Consider the following 13,231-nt stretch of genomic DNA (forward strand, 5'->3'; position numbering starts at 1 on the left):
TAATGAATGTTTTTATCGTGACACAACTAAAAATTTGAAATAAAAGGCTTCTTTATTTTATTATAACGTATTCGTTTGTGTCTTTTAAATTGTGTTTAAGATGTAACGAGAGAGGGAATGTTTTTGTTTACAATTAAATTGATTTATTTCATATATTTATATTTTTTATTTATTTAATATGAATAAAGTGGAATAAAACCGTCTTCGTAACTAAGGTGTTACCATTGTTTTATTTGAAAGCAAGCACTTTGGAATTTTTTACAATATTTTCTATAGAAAATCGAGTTTAGGGACTTTTTTCAGCTATCATAATTGAGCTCAGAAGAAAAAGGTGCGTTTCAAAACCAAAACCTATTTGTGTTGCTATGAGATCCAATTCAGCCCCTATTTTATCAATAGTTTAACTATCGAATAGTTTCAGCCACAAATTCTCGGACAGTTTTATAATTACTGGAGTAATGATTTTTTATATGTAAGTGCATTTCCTTCCTTTGTTCTACAGATCTTAAGCTATAAAGTGATAAAATTACTCAAGCCGAGTTTATATGCGTCATTGAAATGAAACGACTTTATGATTACCGTAGAAGCACATGTTCATTTTATATTACCCTAATATATTCAACCAAAATTTTAATGGTTCTATATAATTTTGGTTTTAACGCATTTTTTGCTCCCCCAAGTATACTTCCTTTAAAACACAATGCCGTATAACCCATATATAAATTTGAAATATTGTGATAAGTACAGCATACAGTAATTTTTAAAGACTTTATAGCGTGGGCGAGAATTTAGACCATAAGTTTGACAATAATTATAAATAACTAACTTATTATTATGATAATGTTCTTATTATGTGACTTTATGAAAATTAATATGTCATTTGCATGCCTAGTTTTATATGGCTGATTGTGCGGTGCAGATTTTTATAACTAATCGATCTAAATGTACCACATTCTTTAACGATTTATTTAAGTTAAAACAAGATTATTTTGGTACAAAAATGTGAAACGTTTCAAACTTTCATTAGCCTATTATTAAGGAGTCAGTAGTTACTAAAACCTTCCAACTTAAAGAGACATGTCGTCGTGTGAGCGTCATCTTCTCGCTCTTTGCCGAGGCCTTATAATAAACTTTCTACCCGACCATCTGGAAATGCATGATACAGCATGACCAATGTAGAGGTGGACAAGGCAATAAAACAGGGGGCAAATAGCCATAGACACTCACATTGCCGCATGTGGGTTACCGGCCTTTTAAAAATGTGCACTGATTGTATTCTTCACCGCAAGTAAAACCGTTTTGTTGTAGTTTTAGAAATGTTATTATCAACGATGAGCCCACTAATCCCATTATGATGCGTATGACTTAAGTGCGAACATTATAAGTTTGCAAGGACCCGTAAAGTGTCTCATCGGAATCTCGCTAACAGCCTGACTCAGGCCATTATGCCTGAAGCTGTTTGTAACAAACTTTTAACTGTCATAGTTTCAGCTTTTGTTTCTTTAGTTCAAATCTTTCCTGATATCTATTCTTATAACAAAATTACGAATTTGTATTAAGTTTAAATAATATTTTCGTATATATTCCGTTAGTGTTTCTCCACAAATTCTCGCGAATCTGGAGATAATCCTTTGTTTTAAATCAGGTATATTCCAACTCAGGGAATACTTTCATCAAAATCGTAGTGGACATATCCACTCTATTTCATTTTCAGTTGATTGAAGTTTCATTTCATTCTAAAGTATTAGACATGAAGCTTTGCTTTTATCCAAGCTGAGTTATTACTTAAATGAGCTTTGACAGTCCTTCAGTGATCGATGCATTCGAATAATTGATGATTCACACAATAGAGTCAACTTTCGTGTATTCCCAGAACTAATAATCTAAATGAAACATGAAACAGTTCTAGTTGCTCTAATAAATATGAATGGGTTATTCCGCCAAAAATTAATATCGAATGCGTAAGGCCGACGACAAAGTCGTTTTTTTTTATCGTAACAGCCTACATCGCCAGCAGCTTCCGCTCCGGGCCGTGGAAGCTAAGCTTTATTTATTTGTTAAATACAGGAATTTAGGACACAGGGAGTTGACGCTATTGGATACATTCTTCATTCTTCCAGCGTGTTCACGTGTCTATGTCCCAATTGTTACTCAGTAAAACTTGACATTACAATGTCTTGTGTTTAAATTAATCTAGTATATAAAATTCTCGCGTCTCAATGTTTTTATGCATATTCAGTAACTCTGAGAATCGGCTACTATCTTTATTTTTATTTTTTTACATAAAATTTATTTTATATTATGTGGCATTTCAAAATATTGCCGGGTCAGCTAGTATATTTATAAACTTTTGTTTCGACGATGACGATTGAACGATTACGATGGTCCTTTAAAATTCGCCGCATACTTGGTATTACTTGGTACGCAAACCCAATATCTATCGAATTTATGGGATAAGCCTTCTGAACTCATTTTTTTATATATTTATTTATTTACACTTCGTTACCATAATATAAGGGTTTATCTGAAGACCATACGATTTACTCCATTCAACAACTTTGTATAAATCAAAGTTTGCCGTCTGAATAGCAGAGGGCAATTCATTGAAAGTAGACTGATTGTATATTTAAAGGTCATCATAAAGATGAGAGTTGGAAGAAAGTTGATTAGTAATAGAATTTATAAAAAGCGAAAAGAGGAGTGGAGAAAGGATAAAATTTTTAGCAAAAGTATTCACATAAAACTTAACAATTCACCGACGATATCGCTAGTGGTCAAACAATCCATTTAAAAATCCATATTAATGATAGTGTCAAAATGGGTTATCCATATTCAGTTATCACAATTAACATAATAGGTTAATGGATTAAATCAGAATCCATCGGACAAGTTAATTCATAAAGAGCCCAGTAATGTTCGGATTATTTTAATCCAGTTATGAATTACTCCCTTATGAACGGTATTATGAACACTGCTTTAATTTTATTCATAATATGGCGTGAGTCACCTATGTTGAGAACTTTTTCAAAGTTTTTTGTTACATTGCTAAGTGTTTAGATAGTGTGTGTACGCCAAAATGCGTGCGAGCGTATTAATCTTTCTGCGAGTTTTTCTTCTTCTCTCTATCTACCCTTATGAGTTCAGCCTTGTGATTCTGTAACTCACTTTTCGGAGGAGGGAGCTTGTAGTTTATTGTTTATCAGAATGCCAAATTATAAAATGACTGCTTCACGACAGATATGAGCGCGACCGCCGCTGCGAAAACCGCTGTGAGAGTTCGAAAAGTGAGTTACAGAATCGCAAGGCAGCTGACGAAAAAAATACTACGGGTTGCACTCCGGGAGTGCGGGCAGAAGTGAAAACTTGAATATTAACGTTGTGCATTTTTGATATTTTGGAATTATTGGGGAATAATTTTTATACAAATTGCTTTAATTATCAGTATAAAAGTACTATCATTTACGTAGTAGAATGTAATATTTATTTATTGCGCTATCGTACACAAACATGACAATTTATATTACATTAAATACGTCTTACGTATTTTCGATCAGGTCACGTGTCCTGACGCGAGTTTTAAATTTTTACCCATTCCAAAAAAGTGTACAACGCCGCTAAAGAAGTTTTAACTTCAAAAATCGGTGGCGCTACAACCTTTATAGGTCTGGGATTCAGATTTTTGTATCTGTTTTGTGTCAAGTATGTGAGCCTTCCATGGCTGACCCACGCTGTCGACTTTTTGGGTTAAGGCAAGCCGGATTCCTCACAATGTTTAATTCACCGTCCGAACCAGTGGCGTAGCTACCTAGGGGCTAGGCGGGGCAGTGCCCCGGGGCCCTCAAGCTCAGGGGGCCCTCAAATCCTTACCAGAAATCTCGATCGAACTGAAATTTTGGAAGTTTCTCCCATTTTCAAAATAAATATGACAGGTTGCTTATCCAGTAGCTTAGCATTTTTAAAGTATTTGTATATTTTTATTTGATAAAACCTAATCAGTTTACACAACAGGGGGCCCCATATTTCAATTTGCCCCAGGGCCCTTGGTTGCCTAGCTACGCCACTGGTCCGAGCGAATGTTATTTGAGCAAATAGAAAGAAAAGTCTATTGGTGCACAGTCGGGTATCAAACCTTCGACTTTAGGCATTAGAGTCGCACGCTAAAGCCACTAGGCCAACACTGTTCGAAAATCTATAGTTTTGGTTTTACTTATCTGTATTACTCAGATCTTTCTTAGTATTTAGTAATTACATTGATTATTACAAGAGCGCTCATTAGCGATAAACCGCAGGTTGCACGCTATTAGTGATTTATGTTTATTGTTTCCTTGTGTGCGCGTCTTGTAATGTGGGTGTAAATAAATAAACACCTTATACTTATGCTGGGATACTAGACTAGAGTTTATAAAAGACAGCTTGAAACCGTACAGAAAATGTCTTGATGCCGACCATAGCCATCTTCTGAAAAACAAGCTTTGTTTATTTAACGCTTAAATATCAAATACTAACTTAAAACAAAGACTTCAGGTGTAACAGTTCGCAATATATTAAAAATCGTTCAAGTTAAATTAAACGCGATTTGGCTGACACTTTTCGATGTCCAGATTAAGCATTTTGACTAACGAGCTAGAATTTATATTATAGGTATGGTATTTTTCTTTAGGTTTATAAATTTAATATGTTTCTTGATTTGATGTTTGCTATTTCTCCTTAATGTTGTCTGTCACATTTAAACTGTGTATTAACCAATGTATGAATGTACCAAGTGTGCAATTATCTATGCAGTTTGTGGCAAACATATTTATGTGTCTGTTTCTATAAGACTAAGACTAAGTCTCGACGGTTAAGGTTACCGCTTTCCTTTTATTTCTCTTACCTAACCTCCAGATATGAGAAAATCGCAGAAAAGCACATCAATACAGGCCGAATACTTTTTAAGGGGTTAAAAAACTAACCAACAATAAAACCTTTTTAGCTCCAACAATTACGTCTCGCCACCTCAACACCCCACTATATTTGAACTGTGAAAAATCCTGGAAAATTCCTTTGTAAGCGAACGTCTGGATTCGTTTAAAGCCACTAATTGTATTACCGAGTGCGGGCTAAAAGTTTTAATTAATATCGGATTCAGTGTCGAAACGCCTTACGCTCAAATATCTACTTTTATCCTTCATCTTTTCAACAGGATCAGAATTATTACGAACTGTATATTATAAATGTTAACGTAAAATTGTAAATACCGTTAGATTGTAATCTATCTCGCGAGATTATAAACTGTCGAAAGATTGTGAACTCAAGGTACTGCTTACAATTTAACGTATTAAAGAAAAAACTGTTTAACCGGATTGAAGTTATGTATTATTATAAATCAGCGCACGAGGTGCGTACCGTTTCACAATTTGACGATTTCACTTCGATAGATTATAATCTACCGAATAATAATACGTTAAATAGTAAGCAGTACGTTGAGTTCACAATTTTTCGACAGTTTACAATCTCGCGAGATAGATTACAATCTAACGGTTTTTACAATTTTACGTTGACATATATACTATAAATTCTGTTTATTATTTATATGCATAGGCAAAGTCATAATAACATTAATTCTTAACATGCTTTATTTATTCCCAGAATCACAAAAGCCGATTATCAATCGGAATATTTGCGAGTATGGTAATTACGGGTAAATTTTTCTACTATACGAACTTCAATACGTAGTGATTCCGATGTTTTTGTATGCAACTTCGATGTAGTTCTATCAATATCCATAGCGCTGATATCGCAACCTTTGAAATGTGCGGAACAAAAAATGTAATTAAAAAAAACTGGAAATTAATATTATATGTTCCATTAAGCGGCAATTGCGAGGTATAGTTTTAGTTATAGCGTATAAGTATTACACAAACTTTTGTGTCTCTTTGTAAGCATTCATAATTGTTGTACCCCTATGTGCTTAAGAAATATACTTTATGCATCTCCTAAACGGGTTCTCTTAATATCCTTTGTGTCTACTAAATAATCATAACTTTATAGAATCAAGCTCATGTTCTCTGATTTGAAACTATTTTCTAACGAAATAATTTACATTCAGTAAAGTTTTCATGAGCACGGCATACAATCTACAAACAGTAATCTGGCTATGATAGTTGTCTGAAGTAAAGATTTTGGTCTCCAAATCAATCCCAACAAGAGCTTATCATTGGCAGACCGATATATCACATCGATAATTGATTGGGCCAGGTTACCTCCTGTTTCAACGATGTGACTTTCAAAATTAGCTGAACAGTAAAGTAAAATCAAAATTTATGCTGAGAGCAGCATAAGAAGTTTGCCGCAAATTGTATGGGTGCCTCCAGTAACCTCGACATCTAAGTAATTTTCTTAAAATATAAATATAAAAATACATTGCTTTTAATTGTTATTTAAAAACTGAGATCGTGACAGAACATAGAAACAAAATCATATTATGGCATTTATAACCTTAATATATACAACAAAGTGAGACTTGTTCAAACACTTATAACTCTAGAACGGCTTACGGATTTTCATCGTTTTTATTTGTAATATTTAATTTTGTATCCGTCTCCAATGGCAGATATAAAAAAGACAACTGATAAAATATTAAAAACATAGCAAAATTAAAAAAAAAATTCAATACAAAATGTTCATGGATTTCGTAACTGTCAAACATTTAATGTTCATCCCATCGATACGGTAAGCTTTCCTCTCATATTAAAAAACGTAATTAATAAAGGTTTCCAATCAACAACATTAATCCAGAATACTTTGATAATGGATAGCTTTAGATTTTAATAATGTATGTAGATGTTGTTAATGTTTCACACCTTTTTCATTCACACACTGACTCACTCACTCACTTACACATTTGCACTCACACACTCATTCATGGACTCATGCGTGTTGATAACAGTTGAAAAGTAAATTAAATAAAATATGTAATTAGATTATATATAAATATATTTTAAGGAATTATATTTAAGTTTGTTATGGAAAAGCTGGGAACCCTGACACAGGTATTTCTTACTTAAAAGGGTTCCCAAATCTTACACATTGTAATGCATATCTACTAAAAATGAATAAAGACATTTTTATTTATTTATTTATTTAATGTCAGTAATGAAAAAGGATTGACATACATATGCCAATGTAATGACATACATAGGTTGTCAAATATTTATGCATATGATCAGAAATGTATTTAGTAAATATATTAAGCTACTTAATATACAACAGATCAAGGCACATTGTAATGTTGAGTATTACAATTCATTGTATATCTTTCATAAAATTATAAATTAAGTTCAGTTAATCTGTAACACGACATTCATTGACTGTTAGGCGGTACGAAGTTCGCCGGGTCAGCTAGTATTAGTACAGATTACTATGCCCTACTTCAGTAGCATAACCGTGCAAATCAAACAGTGTATTTTATCCGCAATGTTCCAAATTCAGGCTCATTATTTTCAAGTTAGAAACACGTCTGCCGCTTGCGTGCCGAACTACCGACATTTGCATAGCGGTAGTTGTAAAACACTACTCTATGCCACTTATCTGCTACTTAAAATACGTGCCTAAATGTTTGAGTTCACCTGTGTTCCTTAATAGCTCGCGTACATGCACTAAAACACCCCGAGTAATATATTTTTGAAGTGAAACTTCTTTATCGGGGTTGGAAAAAAAATTTGTGTAGTTTTTTCGTTACGCGTCACATTTTTCGGTTACGCGTCACATGTTTCGGTTACGCGTCACATTTGACCGTTACGCGCGTCTTTTTCTTGTCCCTACCAGGGTTGATTCAAAGAGATGCTAAACCATTAATAACAAAAATGTATCATAACGATAACAATGATACTAAAAATTCTATTACAATTTATGAAAATCTTAGTGGTAATAAGGTAAAATGAAATAATTGTATTATTTGTATTCAAGTCTGTGATATAAAAAGCCTTTTGTTAAACTTTATCTAATTTAACTATATTTAACCAATTTCTGTAAAGTTGCATATAGATAATTTTTCGAAAAATAAGGTCATAAAGAAGTTTCACTTCTAACGTGTGTACAGGTACACGCACATTTTTTTATTTAAATTACCAGCACAATCTAGAACATACGAGAAACTTAAAGTGGAAAAGCCGAACACAAATTATATAACAGTACCAGAGTCGCGGAACTCAATGTCATACTATTTACCAAAACCAACAAACTTCGTACTGAGCACATAACTTCAAAAAGTTTATAATAATATTAAATGGCTTGTGAAATAAGGTGCCATTTTGGCTCCCCGTTATAAGCATTGGAAATTAGGCAAGTTTTTATCGTTATTTCATTCTTATTTTGTTTCCGCGAGTTATAACTACGTAATCATATTCCTTCGCATTTGGACCCGATCCAGTTTTTGTTTTATGCTCACGGATATTATGAGATAAATTGTACTTCACTGGAATAATCACACGAATTTGGATAAAGTGGATTGTACTCGTTGAGAAATGAGATTGACTCCGTTTCGTGCCTCATTGTTTTATTTCAAGATCTTTTTATAAGATCAGAATATTTATGAGTCGTAAATGATTTTTTAGGAGGATAAATCTACATTTACATTTGTTATTTTCTACAAAATAAAATAATAATTTTCTTAGCTTATAGTCTAGCAATAATAAATGTATATAATATTATCTAAACACTAGCTGATCCGGCAAACGTCGTTTTGCCATGTTTATCATTTATAATAAAAAATAGGGGTTGGTCGTAGAGGGGTGAAAATTAGGGGGAATTATATGTATTTTTTAATGTTGTATCATAAAAAAATAAAAATAAAAATAAAAAAATTAGGGGTGGACTACCCTTAACATTTACGGGTATGAAAAATAGATGTTGTCCGATTCTCAGTTACACCCAATATGCACACAAAATTCCATGAGAATCGGTCAAGCCGTTTCGGAGGAGTTTAACCACAAACACCGCGACACGACATTTTATATATTAGATTTATCTAATTAGGTTTTCGAATTTAGTTTTCTTTATATTAGAATCAAGAAGTACGGTGTAATTTCCTACAGTAAATCACACCTTGCTACCTTAGCAGAACTTTGACTAAAGCGCCGTGGAATAGGTATACCTACCTATTATCTTAAGTAGGTAAAAGTAAACTAAGTCTTCTCAGGTGGTAATATGATAATAGAATGCCTTCTACAGACATTGAATAGTTGTGACTAATTGAGTCGCAAGTTGGTGAAGTGAATGCAGTCTGCAGCAGTCGAGGTAAACTTCGGTAACCTTCTGTAAAAAGCCTTGTAGCCCAAGCCTTATTAGTTGGCAGGCCACTAAAGTCGCTAATTTGAATTAAAAATATTTTTTGAACCCCGGTAATAAAACATCTATATGATTTTATATAAATATATTTTAACTAATAAAATGTTACTTTTTTGTGGATTCGTTATTATAAGAAACTGTTGTATGTTTCGGCCCATTACGAAAATATTGAGGTTTTGATATTTCGTTTAGCCACGTTATAAAAGATCAAAGTCACTTAAACCATTTATTATTTTCATAATATTTAAATATGTCCAAGTTGTAGATTCTAAATATGAAACGTATTAAAGATTGTTTTTAAAACACTAATACTAACTCTACCTTAATACTATCTCAGTCAAGGTTTTATTTAAAATAAAAATAGCTGTAAAATATATTCTGTGTACACACTATTCTATATATCTAAGCTTTCCAATTAATTTGTTGTCTGTATGATAGAGGTATTGATTACGCATTAATTTAATCATTTTAATGAAATATTGTTGTCCCTATTTGTCATGTGTGTAGCTATAATAGTTAAGGTTTTAATACGCCCATTTATTCTGTAAGCATTGTTACGCCATTATATCGTTTACACCACCTACTTCAGCTGATAATAATGAATACCATTTACGGCAAAATTAAGAAACTAAAGTTGCAACATGTAGGCCGTGTCTAAGAACTGTCGATAAGTTCTTGTATCGACACTATTAATCATGATTTATGAGACTAAATTAATTTAATTTTCTTTTTTAAATTTAGACTTAATATATTTGTAAGTTAGTTAATATTATTTTATATCGACCAGTAGAGCTTTATTTAATGGCCACAGGATACGGTGACGGCAGCGTGCGACCAGGTTTTTTATTTGAAAGAAACTTTCCAATTTCCTTCAAGAATTCACTAAAGTTTTTCTCTTTAAATTCCCGTGAATATAAAACGTTGTATAAAGGTTTCTTATTCAAACTACACAGTTTCTGCCTTTCACTTCCACTCGGAGCATTCATTTGTCTTCGTATTAGTATTTAAATTCTCCAGTGAGTAATGTAAGTTTAAATGGAAAAATTAAAATATTCCTCCCAATATAATCTGAAGAAGACTAAAAAAATTGCTCGCTTTATTAACTGGAAAATTAATTAAGGTAAAATGTAAAACTTACCAACTATACGAGGAATTTTGCTTCGGTTAGGTTTTGCATAGTGCCCGTATTTTTCATTAAATATTTCTTCTTTTATTTACAAGTTATAATTATTTTATAAAATTATTATGATTAATAAATACCAAAGTCTGTAGTGTGAATGAAATTCCTCGAAATAAAACAAATAAATTGATAGCAAGTATTTATTAGGAGAAATTATTTATTCTTAAAATTTGATAAAGTTTTATTTATTGTTATTTCAGTTACATTTCTTTGTAAATCAACCGAGTATTCCGGTATCTTGAGTGTAGGAACATCTGAATCCTCGACACGAAAAATGAAATAAAATAGTTAAATTAGCAAGCACTATGTTTTGTATTTAATGTTAAATACGAAATATATAAATAAAAGTAGCCAGATTTTTTTAACAATAAACACATTTATTTTATTATAATACACACTATATTTTGACATTTACAACACTCTTGGCCCCTACCTATAAAAAACATTATTTCCAGTCGCGTAAACATAGTTGGCATGTCATGCACATTTTTGTGTCCATCCCAATAATATATCAAACCAAGTAGTCGAGGTTGAACCTAGGACTTAGGCTATGTTCACATGAACGCGCGTCAACGCGCGATCATATTTGAAGAGAGTTCAGATGATGAGCGCTTATGCGCGTTGCGAGAGTACTCGTCAGTCTAGTTCGGTAGAAAGTAGAAAATGGACGTGGAAGAGGCTATTATTTTGTGGTTATATTATAAAGAAAAATATAGAAAAAGAAAACGTACACATTGGGTTCATCCAATTTTGAAAAATAGACCCAGTTTGTTATAAATATAATTACGAAAATTAACAAAATTACATGCGATCGCGATGAAAGCGCGCGCTCATGTGAACAGTTGTATGAAAATACCACAATGTCTAGTCGCGCGATTTGAAAACGCGCGTCAAGTTTTTGCCATCTGAACATAGCCTTATGATGGACATTTGACACCAAGACTGTAAAAAGAATTGAATTTGAATATAAAAAATTGGTCATATTGCATTCTGACTTCGTTTGACGCATGTTACAGATAATAATCGGTACCTATTTCAAGCTGTCAGAAACTGGCGTGCCTATACTTGAAAAAACTACAGATAATATTTTGCGGAACTCTAAAACCAAAAAGGAGGAGGAGGTTAATTAAACGTGCACATTTAATAATGTTCTCGGTAAAAAGCTAAGTTAAAATATTATGAGCAAACACGAGATGGTTGTTTATTTTGTGGAAGCATCCAGTTCATTACATTACGTCTAACATGTCCCTCCATTACGCAAATCGCTCTCATTCGCGTAACGAGTCCTACCAGTTGCACTAGCTTATTATATATTCCTTTTATTTTATGATTACTTTAAATAACGAATTCTAAAAATATTTCGCTCTTCTGGTTAATGCACATAGATAAAAGACGAAATTAGTTCTGAAAATGAATAGTTTACATTTTAAAAGGAATTGAGAAATATGTTTCGAGCTAATTCATTTATTAATATTGAACCAACTTTGTTTTAATTCCCACCCATTTTTAGGTGGTTATTAAAGCAATTGGATCAAAATAAGTCATTATTGTGGTAATTTTCTTTGAGTTAAAATACCAGTGTACCTACCTACAAACTTAAAAGTCTGTCACTTATTTTTATGTATAGACAAGTAGGAACTGATTGATTGATATTAATTTATCCCTAATGGGAAAGGCAAAGGACTTTAGTCCATACAGCCAAGTAGGTGAATCTTCAATGCCTGACACACGCCGTCGAATTTTGAATCTACGGCATGCCGGTTTCCTCACTTTGTTTTCCTTCACCGTGCGAGCAAGTTAAGTAAAACTGACATATAGCTTGAACTATTATATATAAACATAAAAAGCCTGAACAAATTACAACGCATTGATATAACACCCAACCCAGATAAAGACTTATAATATAGGGATGGTCTTGTAAAGTACAAGTTATTACGTACAACATTCTCTTAACCAACAATCAGTGGCGGATTTACCAGCAGGCTGAGTAGGATGGAGCCTAGGGCGGCAGATTTTTAGGGCGGCAAATTTTGGGAACCGAATTTTTTGCTACCTCATAGAAATCAAAAAGATGTATGCATGACGGTTGTCTGATATTTTACAGATAGAAGAAGTCTGCAGCAAATTTTGCCCAACCCCCATCCAGTAAACGACCTCTGCGCCATTAGCTCACATTTTGTATGAGTTAAAAGAGCGAAATTTGAGAAAGTGTATTTCCCTCTATCAACCTAAAGATGTCAGTCCTACTAATGGTGGGAGGTTGCGAACTGGATGATTTGTTTGTAATTTTGTGCTCAAAAATCAAACCCAAAAATTACTTTACGTTTAACGAAATTCTTGGATTCTAAAAATAATCTAGGACATGACAATTGTAGAGGCAAGGGCGGCAAAAACTTAAAAGCCTTGAAAATTTGTAAATGAGCCTCTGCCAACAATAATGATCAGTGAATAACTAAAATAAATTTAATATTGTCTCTAAACCGACAGCGTTTGCTTTAGAAAATAATGGTAGTAAAAATACTTTTATTACAATTGCATAGATTTATACTATTGTGTCTAATCCCCTCAATGGAGCATGTGATAAATATTCCTGTCTTATGGTTGTCTAATCTCTTCATCAGTTCTTGTGTACAGTACCAAATGGAAACACTTATAGACATTTATTATATCTATCTCTAAGTAGATATATTAACAGTATCTACTTAATCCGTTTAGTAAAGATTC

The sequence above is a fragment of the Pieris napi genome, chromosome 19 (genome assembly GCF_905475465.1).
Source record: "Pieris napi chromosome 19, ilPieNapi1.2, whole genome shotgun sequence".
In the NCBI taxonomy this organism is placed as follows: domain Eukaryota; kingdom Metazoa; phylum Arthropoda; class Insecta; order Lepidoptera; family Pieridae; genus Pieris; species Pieris napi.